This window comes from Podarcis vaucheri (genome assembly GCF_965113315.1).
Source record: "Podarcis vaucheri genome assembly, chromosome: 1".
In the NCBI taxonomy this organism is placed as follows: Eukaryota; Metazoa; Chordata; class Lepidosauria; order Squamata; family Lacertidae; genus Podarcis; species Podarcis vaucheri.
The window spans coordinates 88,506,216-88,522,693 of record NC_138759.1 but is presented as its reverse complement, the minus strand read 5'-3'; the positions used below and the strand labels follow the sequence as shown (position 1 = coordinate 88,522,693).

The window sequence follows — 16,478 nt, the reverse complement described above, 5'->3', positions numbered from 1 at the left end:
CACACTCTCACCATGTGCTGGTGGCACTTCAGCCTTTGCACAACCAACTGACGAGGCACATAAGGCAGATATGGTCATCCCCATTTATAAAGCTTGAAAATATATTGCAACCAGTTTGTTTCCCCTCCATAGGTCAATATTTGTGCAGAGTTTAATTTTAACTTAACAAGCAGCTGTTTGCTGAGCTGCTCTCTTGTTTTAGTTTCTTACGCACTCTAGTGTGTGCCCAAAGTTTTTGATGCAGACTCTTAATGGTGTGGGCATAGGTGTATCATGGGGTCAAGTGTGATGCATTTTGTTTTAATGTTATACTATTAATTCAATAAAGAACTTTAAAAAGTGAACATTTGCAGGCATGTGTTTTACTTGTCCATTGCCAATTAACAATTATTGTAAACCCTGGAAGTATTCATAATGAAAACTGGCATAGAAAGTAATAAAGTGAAAATCAATAAAATGCATCTTCCCCATTTGCACAGAGACCACTTACTATTCATTGACACATTCAGCTTAACAGTTGATCACTACTGAGAAAGTGCTGCTCCCTTGCTTTCTTCACCTCTTCCCACCAACACACTACTACTTTTGTTCTCTAGCCCTTTGTGCTGATATGTTTACCCCTTAGCACAGAGCTTTCCAGACGATGTGTCGTGACACACCTGCAGTGTGTAGGTGTGTCGCGCAAACACTCCCCCCACTCCTTCCAGGACTGGAAAGCGGTTAGTTTAATCCCTGGTTTGCTAGTAAAACTGAATTACTGTGTCTCCAAAAGATGTAAAACTGAATTACTGTGTCATGAAATGATGCATGTCTAAAAAGTGTGTCACCAACATGAAAAGTTTGGAAAGCTCTGCCTTAGCACTTGGAATGTTGCTGAATATTCTGTAATACCACAGGAGCTCAACCAATGGCTAGGAAGGTGCATGGGCATCCAAACACCCCCCCCAAGTACATTTACTGTGCTTGCACTGCATTGCAGTGACATTCTTTCAAATACCGTATTTTTCGTCCCATAGTGGTTTTTTTTTGGGGGGGGGGAAATAAAGGGGGAAAAAATTCCCTTTATTTCCCCCCAAAACCAGGTCGGGGAAACCGAACCAGGTCGAGGAACAGTGGGATGGCGGCGCTGCGCCTCCTTGCTGTCCCCCGAGCTTGTGGGGCTGGCCGATGTCTGTCCGGCATGTGGGGCGCGCCGGGCGGCAGGCTGCTATCCGCAGCGTGGGGAGCCCTGCGGGGAGCAGAGCGCCCGGCGCTTCGGGAACACATCCGCAGCCTGGGTAGCCCTGTGGGAGTTCCCGCAGGGCTCCAACACGCTGCAGATGCCTGCCCGGCGGGCGGGGCACTCTGCTTCAGGGCGCCCCTCACGCTGGGCAGCAGGCTGCTATCCGCAGCGTGTGGAGCCCTGCGAGGAACTCCGGCAGGGCTCCAACATGCTGCGGATGTCTGCCCGGCGCGAGGGGCGCTCTGCTTCAGGGCGCTCCTCGCGTCGGCAGCAGGCTGCTATCCACAGTGTAGGGAGCCCTGCGGGAACTCCCGCAGGACTGCCTAGGCTGTGGATGTGTTCCCGAAGCGCTGGGCGCTCTGCTTTCAGCGCACCCGGTGCTCCGGGAACTAGGCTGCGGGTGTGTTCCTGAAGCCTGGAGAGCGAGAGGGGTCGGTGCACACCGACCCCTCTCGCTCTCCAAGCTTCAGCGAAAGCCTGCATTCGCCCCATAGGACGCACCCAGATTTCCCCTTCATTTTTGGAGGGGGAAAAGTGTGTCCTATAGGGCAAAAAATACGGTAGTTTCTTAGGGAAACTGTCTAATCTGCCTTAGTCACCAATTTGGGATGCTTGCTTATAAGTAAATGCGCTTTTGGGGAAAGTGCAGAAACTGAAGAAAGCCCCCTTTTCTCATGAAGATCGCCTTATGTAGTGGTCTTCCTTATTTGACAGTCATTTTTGGCAGTCTCTGGTGTAATGCTTACTCTCTGGTGTTAAAATCTTATAGATCTGTGGGTGCTAAATGCTTGGGTTTAATAAATGTTGGAATTTAATTAGAACTGGCATGTTAGAACCAAGAAATAGCCAGACCCAAGTGTATATTAGAGGTACTAAGAGATAGTACATTACTAAGAGGTGGTAGACCCACTGATAAACCTGTTATTAGTGCATGTAAAAGCTAGTTAAGTAGGCACACTTCCTGGGTTGTGTATTGGTCATGTAATCCTGCCAAATCGACAAGTGCTTATGAAGTCAGGCACACTTCTTTGTGAGATGACAGCCTGTGAGGATCAAAGGGAAAAGGTGTTAGAATGCAAATGAATGAAGTCCTCCCTCCCTCTGTAGCTAATGGGGCTTAGTTTAGGGAAGGGGGGTTGGAAGTGATGTAACCAGGAAGCAAAGAGGAACAGTTGAGCTGGGATGTGCCCTGCAAGGTAGAGGATGCTGGTGCTGCTACTATGGAATAAGCTGGCATGTTTTGGGGTGCTTCTGCTGTGAGCTCCTCCATTGAAAGCTTCAGGTTGTATATATGTATAAATAAACCATATATCATAAAGATACTGTAGCCTCCGCTGTGCCTAATTTTCTGAAAGAAAGACAAACTCTTGTTAAGTGCTAAGACCCCTGGAATCTCGCACACTGCTCAGCAGAGATTCAGGTGGCCCGTAACAATATTTTGCTTGCAACAAAGCTGAGCATGTTAATTTTGATGTAGAAGCTAGATGTGACATAGAAATACTAGTAAGCTGTAGGATAGGATTGTTTTCATTTGTTTTTGTTAGGAGGTTAGTGGCCTTTGTTAACACAGGCTCTGAATTACTTGTCTTGTGCATCAGGGAGCGAATTCACTGAAAGTATATACAGTATAGTAGTGAAATTTTGCAGGTAGTATTTATTGCCTGATGTCATGCTGCACACACCATATGGAGCAAACCCTTCCCAGGAAATTGTCCCATTTAGTTACTGATTGCTGTTGGTTGCTTGGCTTTCTAGCTAGCAGATGAACAATAAGCTCTAATGGAAGAGTAGGAAAGTCTTTTCTCTGCTGTCCCATGTCCATATTGTAAAAGTTATTTTGTGAGGAGTTTCTGTGAGGTTGAAGGCTCCGTTCTCACTCTTCACACCAAACCCTTCATAGCAGGTTGGGGAGAAAATGGTTGGGGCAATGAGGAAGGTTCTGCTTGGGGATTGTTCTCCTTGCTATTTCCAGTGTTGCCCTGTCATCATTCACCAACTATATAGGGTGGAATTGCAGGGTATTGGCTTGAAGGTTGGTCTTGGCAACCAGTTGAGCAGCAGAAGCCACTATCGTATCCACATTCCACAGGGAAAAACAACAAAGTGTCTTGTGGCACCTTAAAGACTAACAGAGTTAATGCAGCAGAAGTGCTTGTGAACTAGAGCCCACTTCATTAGGAACATGGAGAAGCGTAAATTGTTCTTCTTGGCTGGCATGGATGCATGGCTACAGAGAAAACAACAGCTGTAAATAGCAGAGCGAAGAAGTTGGTAAATGCAGATCTGTGACACTTCTGTGCAAAGCACAGATACATAAAAGATAAGGACAGTGACCATTTACAGCAGCAGTAAATGAGCAGGGACAGGTTTGTTAATGAACTGTAGTTCAACAAAAGGTGCCTTCTTTTAAACGAGTTTTGTTGTTGCTGAAGACTGTTGCCTTTCTGATATCAGATTTTGTCCATTTATTCATTTGTGTAGAGTAGAGGCAGGGAACCTTGTGTCCAGGGAACATATGTGGCCTCCTAGACCAGGGGTGAACCTAGGGGCCTCAAATTTCAGTGGTGCGCTGTGCGATGCCAAAATCCGTCACTTCCCCCTTCTCACCTTCTATTCTACATCATAGTTACGGTGAGATCTGCCTCTGCCCAGACCTTGCCCTCTTCACTGATCCTGCTCCCTGCCCCCATCAAATACTTTTGTCTGGCTGAAATGTGTCCTTCAACTGTGATAATGCCTCTTGCTTGCCAGATATATTTAATAATATATTTTTGCTATTTATTGAAACAATCTGTCTTGCCGATCACCACTACTGTTTGAAACAAAAATACCATCCTTGGTAATACATTCATTTTTATGGTCAACAAAGTTACATTTTATTCTTTGCGCCAAAACTTCTAAAACTAATATAAACAATAAAGGTGACAGTGGGCAGCCTTGTCTAGTTCCTTTGGTTATTTTGCAGTTCTCCGTTAACACCTGCCTGCTGCTGTTAACTGGCTGGAAGCTTCCCATTGCTGAGAATCAACTTTGCATCTACAGACTAGTTTTGTAACAGTGAATGGGTGCCAATCACAATTACATTATTAGGTAAGCTTGGCAGTTTCAAAGTGTTTAGCTTAGCTTACTGAATACAAAAGGTAAAATAGGTAAAATGGACATGGGTGGTGCTGTGGTCTAAATCACTGAGCTTCTTGGGCTTGCTGATCAGAAGGTTGGCAGTTCAAATCCGCCCAGTGGGGTGAGCAGCTCCAGTTGCTCTGTCCCAGCTTCTGCAGCTTCTGTCAACCTAGCCGTTTGAAAACATACCAGTGCAAGTAAATAAATAGGTACTGCTGTGGCAGAAAGGTAAATGGTGTTTCTGTGCACTCTGGCACTCGTCACAGTCATCCATGCACCAGTAGCATTTAGTCATGCTGGCCACATGATCCAGAAAGCTGTCTGTGGACAAACACCAGCTCTCTCAGGCTGAAGCAAGATGAGCGCCACACCCCATAGTCACCTTTGACTGGACTTAACCGTCCAGGAGTCTTTTGTCGTTGCCTGACTAAATACAAGTAAAACTGGGGAACCTATGGTCCTCTGGCTGTTGTTGGACTCCAGCTCCCATCAACTCCAGCCAGCAGGGGCAATTGTCAGGAACTATGGGAGTTGTAGTCCAGCAACATCTGGTTGCTCATCTTTGTTCTAGGGCATGAGAAAATTTCCTGATGCAAATTCCTTTATTTGAATTTGCTTAATTTGCAAATAAGTAAATTCAGAATTTCCCAAAAACTGACATCACTTTCTCCCCCCCCCCCAATAAACTGAGTTCTTATTTCTCATTTATCCTGTCCTTCATGAGCTCTGCCGCCCTTGTCTGCTTTGCCTGAAGGTCACTCACTTCGTGTGTGTGTTTCTCTAACATACTGTATATTGTGTGGGAATGCAGACGTAATCTTGACACCTCCCAGTAACCTATGATATCTCTGTGTTGCTTCATTCATTTTTCATGGAAAGATAAGGCAAGAGAGAGAATGAGGCAGGTAGAAAGACGGAATATAAGAAATGCAAGTGTGGGGGAGGCTGTGTCCTCCGCTTGAGGCTACTCGTTGCATTTCTCCCCCTCCTCCAGTGCTCTGAGGTTGACCTGTGGGTGCTGTGGTTTGTGGGTTTGTGTTCAACTCTAGTATTCTTTGTTGCTTGTTTTTCTCTCCGTGCCAAGTGCTAGACTGCCAGCCCCAGTGAAGCTGCTTTGGTCAATGACAGCATGCAGGGGGTGGGCAGCTTGGGTGAGTAAACAGAGGCTTCTTGATGGCCAGTGAACTCATCTCATGACAGCCGGCTTGTGGCTGCTCCAGGGAAAAGCAGTGGTTAGCCATTCCCAGAGGAGCGGCTCTGTTTTCCTGCTGTTGATGGTTTGCTCTCGGTGCCCGTCTAACGTATAAACTTTAATGGCCAGTTTAAATGGTTCCTGCCATGGGCACTTTGGTGCCAGATTTAGTGTTTTAATTTGGAAACTTTCTCCCTTTGTGGTCATGCAGAGGAAAAGGTCTTAGGCCGCTTGGGGCCAGTCATGAGGATTTGTGGGTGCTGAGGAGACAGCACCTCCGGCTGCTTATGACGTTGGATGGGGTGGCTGGGTTGGAGCAAGAGCCAGCCCAGGAAATTCTTGATCATTGTCATTCCCGACCCCCACCCTCTACTCCTGTACATATTGAGGGTGTCCACCTCCCACTGCATCATTTGGGTAGAGAGCCTCGCAGGGGAGCCCTGCATTGTCACACATGAATCATCTGGGCTATTTTGTCTCAGCTATAACTATCGGTGTATGTATTTATGTGTATGTGGACACATATATCTTAAACCATTACTGTCTGTGTTGATGGACCACATTTTCTTATAGCTGAGAGGGTACTGGACGTCCTATTTTGGATACCTGAGATTATAGAACTGTCGAAATGGTAAGGAGTTTAGTCCAAACCCCATGCATAGAAGCTGGATGTTCCATAAGCAAAAATACGTCCATACCCCTATTACATTTGGCTAAGATCATTCATATTTAACGGTAGTTCAGGAAGATGGTATGAGTGAACAAGGTATGCCATGCCAAAAGCTTTTACATGGCAAGAAATAACTTCAGTAAAACAGACCCAGATGTCTTCAGCAGCTTTCAGTCTCCACTTGAGGCAAAGAAACAAATTACTCCTTTCAAGACTAGAGGACAGTAACCTTTTCGATCAAAAATCTACAGTGGCAACCAGTAATAACCCAATTCCACAATTAATTTTCATATTCACATGCAATTAACTTAATTTGGACATCGTGAGCTGTGGCTTGTGCATACTGTTCTCATTCGATCCTCTAGTCTCTTTAAGGAAGGCTCCCCTCTGGGAATCTGTAGAATGTGGGGACTAACCTCTTATTTCTGCCATGTCTCTGTTTTGCTCACATCAGTGATGTAGTGGTACATTCATAAATGTAGGTACACATCAGTCTCCATAGTACCGTATTTTTCGCCCCATAGGACGCACTTTTTCCCCTCCAAAAATGAAGGGGAAATGTGTGTGCGTCCTATGGGGTGAATGCAAGCTTTCCTCTCGCTCTCCAGGCTTCAGGAAGCTATCCGCAAGCCTTGCAAGCCCGCCGGGAGTTCCCGCGGGCTCACAAGGCTTGCAGGCAGCAGCCTGCAGCCCCGGTGAGTGTCCGCAAGCCTTGCACGCCCGGCAGGAGGTCCCGCCGAGCGCGTGAGGCTTGTGGCGGCAGCCTGTCGCCCAAAGCACGGGGAGCCCTCCAGAGGGCTCCTCGTGCTTCGGGCGAGTGTCCGCAAGCCTTGCGTGCCCGGCAGGAGGTCCTACCGGGCGCGCGAGGCTTGGGGCGGCAGCGTGTCGCCCGAAGCACGGGGAGCCCTCCGGAGGGTGCCCCATGCTTCGGGCAGGTGTGCGTAAGGCTTGGGGCGGCAGCCACAGCGGGGGGGGGGATAATTTTTTTTATTCATTCCCCCCCCCCAAAAAACGAGGTGCGTCCTATGGGCCGGTGCACCCTATAGGACGAAAAATACGGTATGTTCCCAAGTAGAGTGTATAGACACCTCCCACCCGTAGGGGAGTCCTAAAACACAGGCAGCTGTGTTGTTCCAGAGAGAGAGAGAGAGAGAGAAGGGGAGGGGAGGGGAGGGAGAAGCAGTATATAACATAATACTTGTTTTATTAGGATCAGGATACCAGCAATCCTATGCATCCCGGGAGTAACCTTCATGGAACTAATTGGTGCTTATTTGTGACTGTATAGTTCAGATTATTATTATTTTTAAAGAGCTTTAATACAACAGATCTTCAGCTAGCAGAAATGCAACCTTTAGCTTTTTATTATAAATGTGACCAATCTTGCAAAGGGGTGTTGCCACTTCAACTGCTGGCATAAAGTAGGAACTCCATCAAATTAAAGGAAAGAAGTACCTAGCCCTTGCTTTGTTATTTTCCTTATTCTCTGACTTTCTCCATGATAATCTGTCACAAGCAAACTTGAAAGTCTTATCCCTTGTCAGAGCAAGGAAGATTTGCCAATTACCATAGTGCTCTATGAGATGATGTCATTATTCCTGCTCTGACAAAAAGTCATAGTTACATTTCCCTTCCATTTCCCCTCATCTACATCACTGGTGCACAAAGTGAAAATTTGCTAGTTCTGGTCTGGTTCTGTTAAAAATTACTTCTCCTTCACTCAAGGCTGAGCTGCTCCACCACAAAAAGGATACCCCAAAATATGTTGGTTTATATTTGCTATTTTGTTTTGTTCACTTCTGCATGTTTCAGGAGCTTCTCACCCCTATTCCCATGAGCCTGAGTTTGCTACTTATGTGGTGGAAGTTTGTTTCGCCCTGAGCCATATATCACTTACTCCTTTCCAGGTTGGCTCAAGGCTATACCCACTGTGCACATATTAGTCGAGTTCTCACCTTATGGCCACACAATGAAGTTGTGGGCAGGACCATCAAGCATAATCCGCCCCATGTGTTCATTTAATGTGTGAGTGTGAAAGGAGGAACAGGGTTTTGATGTGTTGGTGTCTGATGTGTTTGTGATAGTGATAGTGCTATGGTGTAGGTAGTTGGGCATGGGAAGAGAAAGAGGTGTGACTTCTACCAGGGTTGGGTTGGAGAAATGTCCCAGGGATTTGAAGCAGAGCCTTGGAAAAAGTTTCATATCAAGACAGCCCAAGAGGTCATTGTAGAGGCAAAAATCTAAATTGAGGAGTGTTGCTGAAGGGGGCTAGAACAATGGGAGAAGGAAGCAGCAAACAGGAGAGCTGGTGGCCAGATATAGGAAACAAGCAGAGTGAAATAGCAGCATGCACAGATACCTAATTAGTGCCCAAGGAATCACACAGAGAAGACCGGAGTCTGGATGTTCCCAAGGCAAAGACCCAGATCTGACCCAGAAGCATTTTGTAGTTGAACTGAGTCAGGAGGAACCCATGAGCTGCATGAGGGTAGATGGATATGGATCCATGTTGGGTGGGACACAGGGAAGCAATACTTTCCTGCCTTCTTCAATTACACTTCTGCACAAATCAGTTTGATGGATTATGAGAACACTTTGGATGAAATATCAGGTGTACATACAGGTAGGCATTTAACCTCTTTAGATTCTCCCTAAAAATCTCAAAGTTGTTCTGAACCAGCTGTTGGTTCATGTCACTCCCTTTTAGTATCCTAGGCTTGTCCAGCAGCAGCTGTCTATGGTGGGATAAACTGCCAAGGGGTGGGGGAGATTATTTGGCAGAAGGCTGTGCCACAATGGTTGAGGGAAAACCCAGGGTGGGCACCAGGATCTCTATTTATAGAGCTCCCATCTTGAGAGGCAGAGGAGTGGCCATGCTTTCATACCATTCTCCTTTCAAGTGGTTGGCATGTTCCTTCCACATCAACCATTTGTACAGCTGCTTCCCTTGGGGGAAGGGGGGATGGAGTGGGGTGTGGCTGGAAGGGAAAATGGTTCTGTTCTTAGCCATTCTTAGGGATGGAGAGAATTGGATGCTTTCTCTGAGCTGTCGGCATTTCACTGGCACACAGTAGCATGAGGCTGTATCCTCCTGTGGTACACACACACCCAGCATGAATTTTGCTAAAGCTGCTAGAAAAACTGAGAAAGCTTTACTTAATTTGAGACCACAAATAAACTGTAATTGTGTAATGTTCTGCCATGCTCTTGATGGGAATGAAGTATTCTTAGATGCAATGAGGTGTACGGGTGAAATGCTTAGTATAATAGCTACAAGTTCAACTGGTGTGAACCTTTTGGAACCCCAGGCCCTTCTTTGCCCCACTTCTCCCACACACAACTGTAAACCAGCTCTCAGACCCTAACTGCACCAAGCTGAAAGCTAGTTCCTCTGGACAGTTAACAACCTTGCATCTGTTCTCTAGGGGCTACAGAAGTGCTTATCCCCAAACCACAACCTTTCAAGGTGCATCAGACTTGGGAAAATTGCTGCCTCTGTTGAGCAGCTCGTCTCCAGTACACTAGTAAGGTGCTTAAGAGATCAGTCCCCCAAAATACAGACTCTTTTACAAGCCGGAGTCCAAATATGTTTGTGCAGATAATAATAACTGCTACGTGTCTCGCTGTGGAGTTAAGATTAAGAAAGTGGATTTGCAGCACAATTTTGTATAGTCTACCTATGGACATCAATATGTGAATATTGTTGCGAATTATGTTATGAACCGTCCTGAGATCTACAGATGAAGGGCGGTATGCAAATTGAATAGATAAAATAACAATAAGACTGCCTATAGTTCTCTTTCAAAGTCCTCAGCACAAGCAGAGGAGTCAAGTGTTGCTGTGCCTTGTGGGTAGTTGTGGGGAAGGGGTGTGGATTGGGGGAATGGCAGTGGTAAATAAGTGTTGCATTCACAGCTGATTGGTGATTCAGCAGTGAGGCAATGTGGCCAAGTGACTAAAGGTTTTTCCGCATTTCTAAAGGTTGCATGGCTGAACCCTATTTAGTCAGGATTCATGTTATAACAAGCTTTGGCTAATTCATCTCTGTAAGACTGTGCCAATCTTCATATATTCCAAGTATTAGGAATATTTAACACTTAAGATGCACGTAAGTATTTATCAAATTTCAATCCCACATCTTCATCTAAGTAATAAAAACCACAGTCAGCCGCAAAAACTATAATCAATAAAGCAATAGACAGCAAATGCAGATAAAATAAGCAGCAACAGGAACTCATATTAGAAGAAGCAGAAATCCGCCAATATGTTTTAAGCTCTTCCTAAAAAACAAAAAAGGGGTGCAGGTGGCGCTATGGTCTAAACTACAGAGTCTAGAGCTTGCTGATCGGAAGGTCGACAGTTCGTTGTTCCGTCCCAGCTCCTGCCCACCTAGCAGTTCAAAAGCATGCCAAGTGCAAGTAGATAAATAGGTACCGCTCCGGCAGGAAAGTAAACGGCATTTCCGTGCACTGCTCTGGTTCACCAGAAGCAGCTTGGTCATGCTGGCCACATGACCTGGAAGCTGTCTGCGGACAAACACCGGCTCCCTCGGCCTATAGAGCGAGATGAGTGCACAACCCCCCAGTTGTCCGCGACTGGACCTAACAGTCAGGGGTACCTTTACCTTTACCTTCAAAAAACTAACATCAAAGGCTTTGTGCTTCATTAACACTCGCCCCACTTCAGAAGGTGGGTATCATCTAAGCATGTCCTCTGAAGATGATTTTAAAGGCTGGGCAGGCTTGTGTGGGAGCAGGTGTGGGTCTTTCAACTATCCAAGTCCTCTTATTTGTGGGATGGTGTAAGGAAAGAGGCTTTCTGGGAGATAGCAAATTTCTTCCAAGTAGCTGTGTCTGTTGCAACACTTTGATTTGCTGATACTCAAGCTTTGGCACAAGGGAGCACAAGTGAGAAGAGTGCTGTTGTCATGTCCTGCTTGCAGGCTGCCCATAGGCATCAAGTTGACCACTATACAAATAGGATCCTGAACTAGATGGGGCTTTGGTGTGATCCAGCAGGGTTGTTCTTATGTTTTAAGGCTCTGTGACCTGCCACATCTGTGCTTTGCAGGCTTGAAGCTTAGAGTTTTGTTAGAATTGCAGTATCTAGAAAAAACTTCTGTGTCTGCTGTGCTGACTACTTTCCCCCATCTTGGGTTGCCTGACATTGTATTCTGCTCCTGGACCCTGAGTTTGGGCCCTGTCTTGTCTGTTCTTGTATCTGGTTCTAAGATCCAAGTTTAGTCTCTGTTTCCTTGCCAATCTTAGACTACTTTCTGTTGGACTACCTCCGCATCCTAATCTTGTCAGATGCCAGTAGCTTAGTTTGCACATAATACTAAACCAAGTTTAATGTTAATTTAATCACAGTTAGTAAACCGAAGTTAAATCTAAGGCATCTGGCACACATCCTTTAAGCCTTGGTTTATTGAGCTCTCCCTCTTTCCTCCTTTAAAGGAGATACAAGCCAGGAAGATGCTCTTAACACAAAACTAGGTAGCTTTGCAGCAGTCTGGGTTCTTACATAACACTAAGCAATTGTTAACAATAAGATTTGTAAAGCAGTTGCAGACCATGGCTGATGAATGACATGTAGTTAAGACATGTAGTTAGACTGCTGGTTTGGATTCACAAAACACTAAGCTATGGTTTTATAAGACATGGTTTAATAAGCCATGGTTTACATTATGTGTGAACCAGGCCAATTCCATAATCTGATGTACTTGATCCTGAGTTCCCAATCCTGTCAACGTTCTCCTAGCTCAAGTCATGACTGCTAGCCTGTTGTGTGGCAGCTGCAGTGAAGTTCCTGGAAGGAAGTTTGCCTGGATTTGTTATATGTACACATTTTGTCCATATGTTTACATTGTACTTGAAGTCAACCTCTAGGTGCGGACTCTGCCAGCAATTCCTTGCTGGGCCTTGCCTTGGATGACTGCCTCCAGTGCTTCTGGCAATAAATGGCAGTCGAATCTATTGGGCTGAGCAAACCAAAGGTGTCTGCACCTAACCCTTTCTGTGAAGTGGAATGGAAACTCCCCCCACCCCCTGGGTTTGGCTTTCGAGGGCATATGTAGTTGTTTTCACTACTTGTCCTTTAGGTAGTGATGTACAATCTTCATAGAATTAGAGGATCTAAAGGCATCTCATGGACCATGTAAGCCAATGTTCATTCCTGAGGGAGTGGGATACTATAATAAATAAAGTACACTTTGTATGGCAGAGGCTGCAAACTTGGTACCTGTGGGAGCTATGTTGCCTGTGAAGGCCTTTATTAGCACCCCCTGGTAGGGGACTCAGGATCTGAACTTTCATTTAAAAAAAAGTCAAGTCTCTAACCTTCCTTTTTTAAAAAATGAAGTAAGCTGTACAGGTAACCTTCTAAGCAATTTCTGTGAAATGAACCAACCTGGCTGCTCCTGCCTGCCAGTGTTTTTAGCCAATGAGTAAAGTCAGAGCTGTGAGTGATAAGTGAGTTGTTTGGACACCAGGCAGTACAAATACCTGGTGTCCTAACGCTACTGTTCCCACCTTCCTGTGCAATTTTCCTGCTTCTGTCTTATTTTCTAGTTATTGGATCCATTTGTTTGTTACTCTGTTCTGTTTTCTTACTGCCGGCCACATAAAGCAGGCAGTAGGCAACTACCAGAGAGACTTTTAAAAACATGTTTGTAGAGGTTTGAAGAAGTGTGAGCATTGCCTGCCACTCGTTTTGTTGCCTGCCAGGGATGTGGAACAGTCAGCAGATAGCTGCTTGGGAAACTTTTTTAAAATGTGCAAGAAGAAACACAGGAATCCTCCTGTCACTGCTTTGTTTGTTTTGCCACCTGCTGGCAGGTAGAACAGGCAGCTGCTTCTGTCAGTAAATGGGAAACTTTGTTCCAAAGTTGTATTATTTGGGGAGGGGCAAAAGACATATCATTATTACCATTACCTTTTCCTTCTCCCTGGCCCACATCAGGGATTGCTCCCAAGTAGTTTGCGGAGAGGAGAGATCAGTGCAAAAGCAGAACATTATTATTTTATGTTCCTGCTTCTTTTCTTTTTATGCAGCAACCATTTTGTGATAGGACATACCCCATGGCACCTTCCCAAAATCAGTTCATCAGTTTCATCAGTGCAAACATTTCTTCTGCTTGCCAGACAGAATGAGCCCCATCTGCCAACCAACCAGTGCTATTCTGAGGAGTCTCCTGATCAACCAGAGTAGATTTGGGGGAGGCATGCGGGCATCAGGGAGGGGATGAGAGGAAGGAGCCCTTACACTGACTTCCACTAACACATTGGGTTAGTTGAATCCGGGCCCACATGCTCCCCAGGACCCAGAAAGTTTGGCAGCCACTGTCATAAGGCATAGGCCTGTCCAGGACTTTTGAGGGGGGAGACTAAGGAAGAGGATTCCACAGCTTCTCTAGGTAGTCTTCTTCACTGCTGATATGCTGTTATAATTGGATTTTGTCCACCCTTTATGATTATCTTGATTGTACCTCTCTGAAAATGTACCCATGGGCATGGCTGGGCATTAAGAGTTCTCTTTATTTTCAAAGTCATTTAAAATATTTGAAAAATTGTCGATGTGTTCTCTGTTCTCTATCCCTTCAACATATTTTTTTCTTTTTCATGTGCTTGATGTATCTAATTTATTCACTGCTTGCTCGTATGACTCCTCCTTTTGCACTGCAAATCCCTTTTAGTTTGTCAACATCCTTCTTGAATTCTGGTTCCCAGAACTGAATGCAGTGCTTGCAGTTCCTGTGATTAGAAGAGTGATACTATTGCTCTTGAAGTCTTGGATGCAGTGTTGCTTTTGGAATCACTGCATTTCATTGTTGACTCATGTCTAGTTGATAATCCACCATAACCCCTAAGTCCTTACTGGCAATGCTACTTACTGCTAGTCACTTATTCACCCAGCTTAAATATCTGCATTTGATGCTGTAAGTCAGGGTTGGGTATATTTTTCCTCTCAAGGGTCAAACTCCCTTGACAAAACATGGCTGGAGGAGGAGGTATATGCTCAAAGTGGCCGTGGCTAGCACACGTACACACCATTTACACACACACACACACACACACACACACACACACACACAATGCACAGAGTGGTTGTTGCCTTCTGTGGGTAAAAAGGAAACTCAAATCAGGATCCATTTGCAAGTCTGGACATTCAATTGAAGATCTTGTTGAGAGATATATGTGCCACCTCTGCAAATAGCAGAAGCAGGCTGAGTGAAGGAACTTTTTCACTTAATTGAAACTGGTAAAAGCTGCAAAACTCAGATCTCTCTCCCCCACCCCCATCTTTGCTACCTGCAAATATAGCTGCCCTGCTCTGCAAAGCTAAGAGTCATATCCATTCTTCCACCACTGGCATGTACTTATGGAAGGTTGCCCAGAAGGAGATGCAACCCTCCATTGGTGCTGCCTTTCCCTCACGCTGATGGAGAATAGGGCAGCTGACTGCCCTCATTTCAAGGCACCGTGGCACTACCTTCCCCAGGCACTGAGGTGGAGCACCTTTTCTTAGTCAGCAGGAAAGCAGCAGCAGCCACAGTGCACGTGCATCTTCACTGGCTGCCCTGCTAATGGCGCCTTGATGCGCCCCCCCATCCCGGTCCCCTCCCACTCAAACCATGTGGTGGAGGTTACTCCGCTTCCTCTCCTACCCTCACCCACCCCATCTCCACAGTTGATCCCCATGCCTGATCTCCATAGAATCATAGAATCATAGAATCATAGAGTTGGAAGAGACCACAAGGGCCATCGAGTCCAACCCCCTGCCAAGCAGGAAACACCATCAGAGCACTCCTGACATATGGTTGTCAAGCCTCTGCTTAAAGACCTCTAAAGAAGGAGACTCCACCACACTCCTTGGCAGCAAATTCCACTGTCGAACAGCTCTTACTGTCAGGAAGTTCTTCCTAATGTTTAGGTGGAATCTTCTTTCTTGTAGTTTGGATCCATTGCTCCGTGTCCGCTTCTCTGGAGCAGCAGAAAACAACCTTTCTCCCTCCTCTATGTGACATCCTTTTATATATTTGAACATGGCTATCATATCACCCCTTAACCTCCTCTTCTGCAGGCTAAACATGCCCAGCTCCCTTAGCCGTTCCTCATAAGGCATCGTTTCCAGGCCTTTGACCATTTTGGTTGCCCTCCTCTGGACACGTTCCAGTTTGTCAGTGTCCCTCTTGAATTGTGGTGCCCAGAACTGGACACAGTACTCCAGGTGTGGTCTGACCAGAGCAGAATACAGTGGCACTATTACTTCTCTTGATCTAGATGCTATACTCCTATTGATGCAGCCCAGAATTGCATTGGCTTTTTTAGCTGCCGCGTCACACTGTTGGCTCATGTCAAGTTTGTGGTCAACCAAGACTCCTAGATCCTTTTCACATGTACTGCTCTCAAGCCAGGTGTCACCCATCTTGTATTTGTGCCTCTCATTTTTTTTGCCCAAGTGCAATACTTTACATTTCTCCCTGTTAAAATTCATCTTGTTTGTTTTTGCCCAGTTCTCTAATCTGTCAAGGTCGTTTTGAAGTGTGATCCTGTCCTCTGGGGTGTTAGCCACCCCTCCCAGTTTGGTGTCATCTGCAAATTTGATCAGGATGCCCTTGAGTCCATCATCCAAGTCGTTGATAAAGATGTTGAATAAGACCGGGCCCAAGACAGAACCCTGTGGCACCCCACTAGTCACTCTTCTCCAGGATGAAGAGGAACCATTGATGAGCACCCTTTGGGTTCGGTCAGTCAGCCAGTTACAAATCCACTGAGTGGTAGCATAGTCAAGACCGCATTTTACCAGCTTCTTTACAAGAATATCATGGGGCATCTTGTCAAATGCCTTGCTGAAATCAAGGTAGGCTACATCCACTGCGTTCCCTTCATCTACCAGGCTTGTAATTCTGTCAAAAAACGAGATCAGGTTAGTCTGACATGACTTATTTTTCAGAAATTATGATATATCGGAATATCGTGATGTTTAGCTGCTGATATATCACAGTGTTGAAAACCCGATGTCACTTGGCCCTAGTCTATTATTTTAGTATACCTAAAATCATTTGCTTTTTAGAGGCTACCCCATATTTTGTTCAAAAAATTGCTTTGCAGAGGTAGCTACCATAGAGTTATCAAAATTTTCAAAAGTAGGGGGTCCGTGGCTTGGCTTTTGGAAAATAGGGGATCCTCAGAGATTAGCTAATTGGGAACCATTGTCCTACAGGATCTTTTCCTGAAGTACACTTATAATCTATAAAATTTTAAAAGTTACAA

The 16,478-nt window shown here is 45.5% G+C and overlaps 1 protein-coding gene and 1 long non-coding RNA gene across 5 annotated transcripts in view; one reads left to right on the top strand and one right to left on the bottom strand.

Annotated features, from left to right (window-relative positions):
- LOC309520384 overlaps nucleotides 1-16,478 on the bottom strand; it is a 119,832-nt gene that overhangs the window by 14,846 nt on the left and 88,508 nt on the right. Inside the window, exon 3 of one of the 2 annotated variants that reach the window (XR_014214246.1) lies at nucleotides 1,705-2,265. The exons of the other annotated variant lie outside the window; for it this stretch is intronic. This is a non-coding gene — a long non-coding RNA (uncharacterized lncRNA). Of the gene's footprint in view, nucleotides 1-1,704; nucleotides 2,266-16,478 lie in introns of those variants that run through there. 2 annotated transcript variants of the gene reach the window in all.
- The window catches only part of NHEJ1 (non-homologous end joining factor 1), a 121,490-nt gene that overhangs the window by 60,496 nt on the left and 44,516 nt on the right, over nucleotides 1-16,478 (top strand). The window lies entirely within an intron of this gene.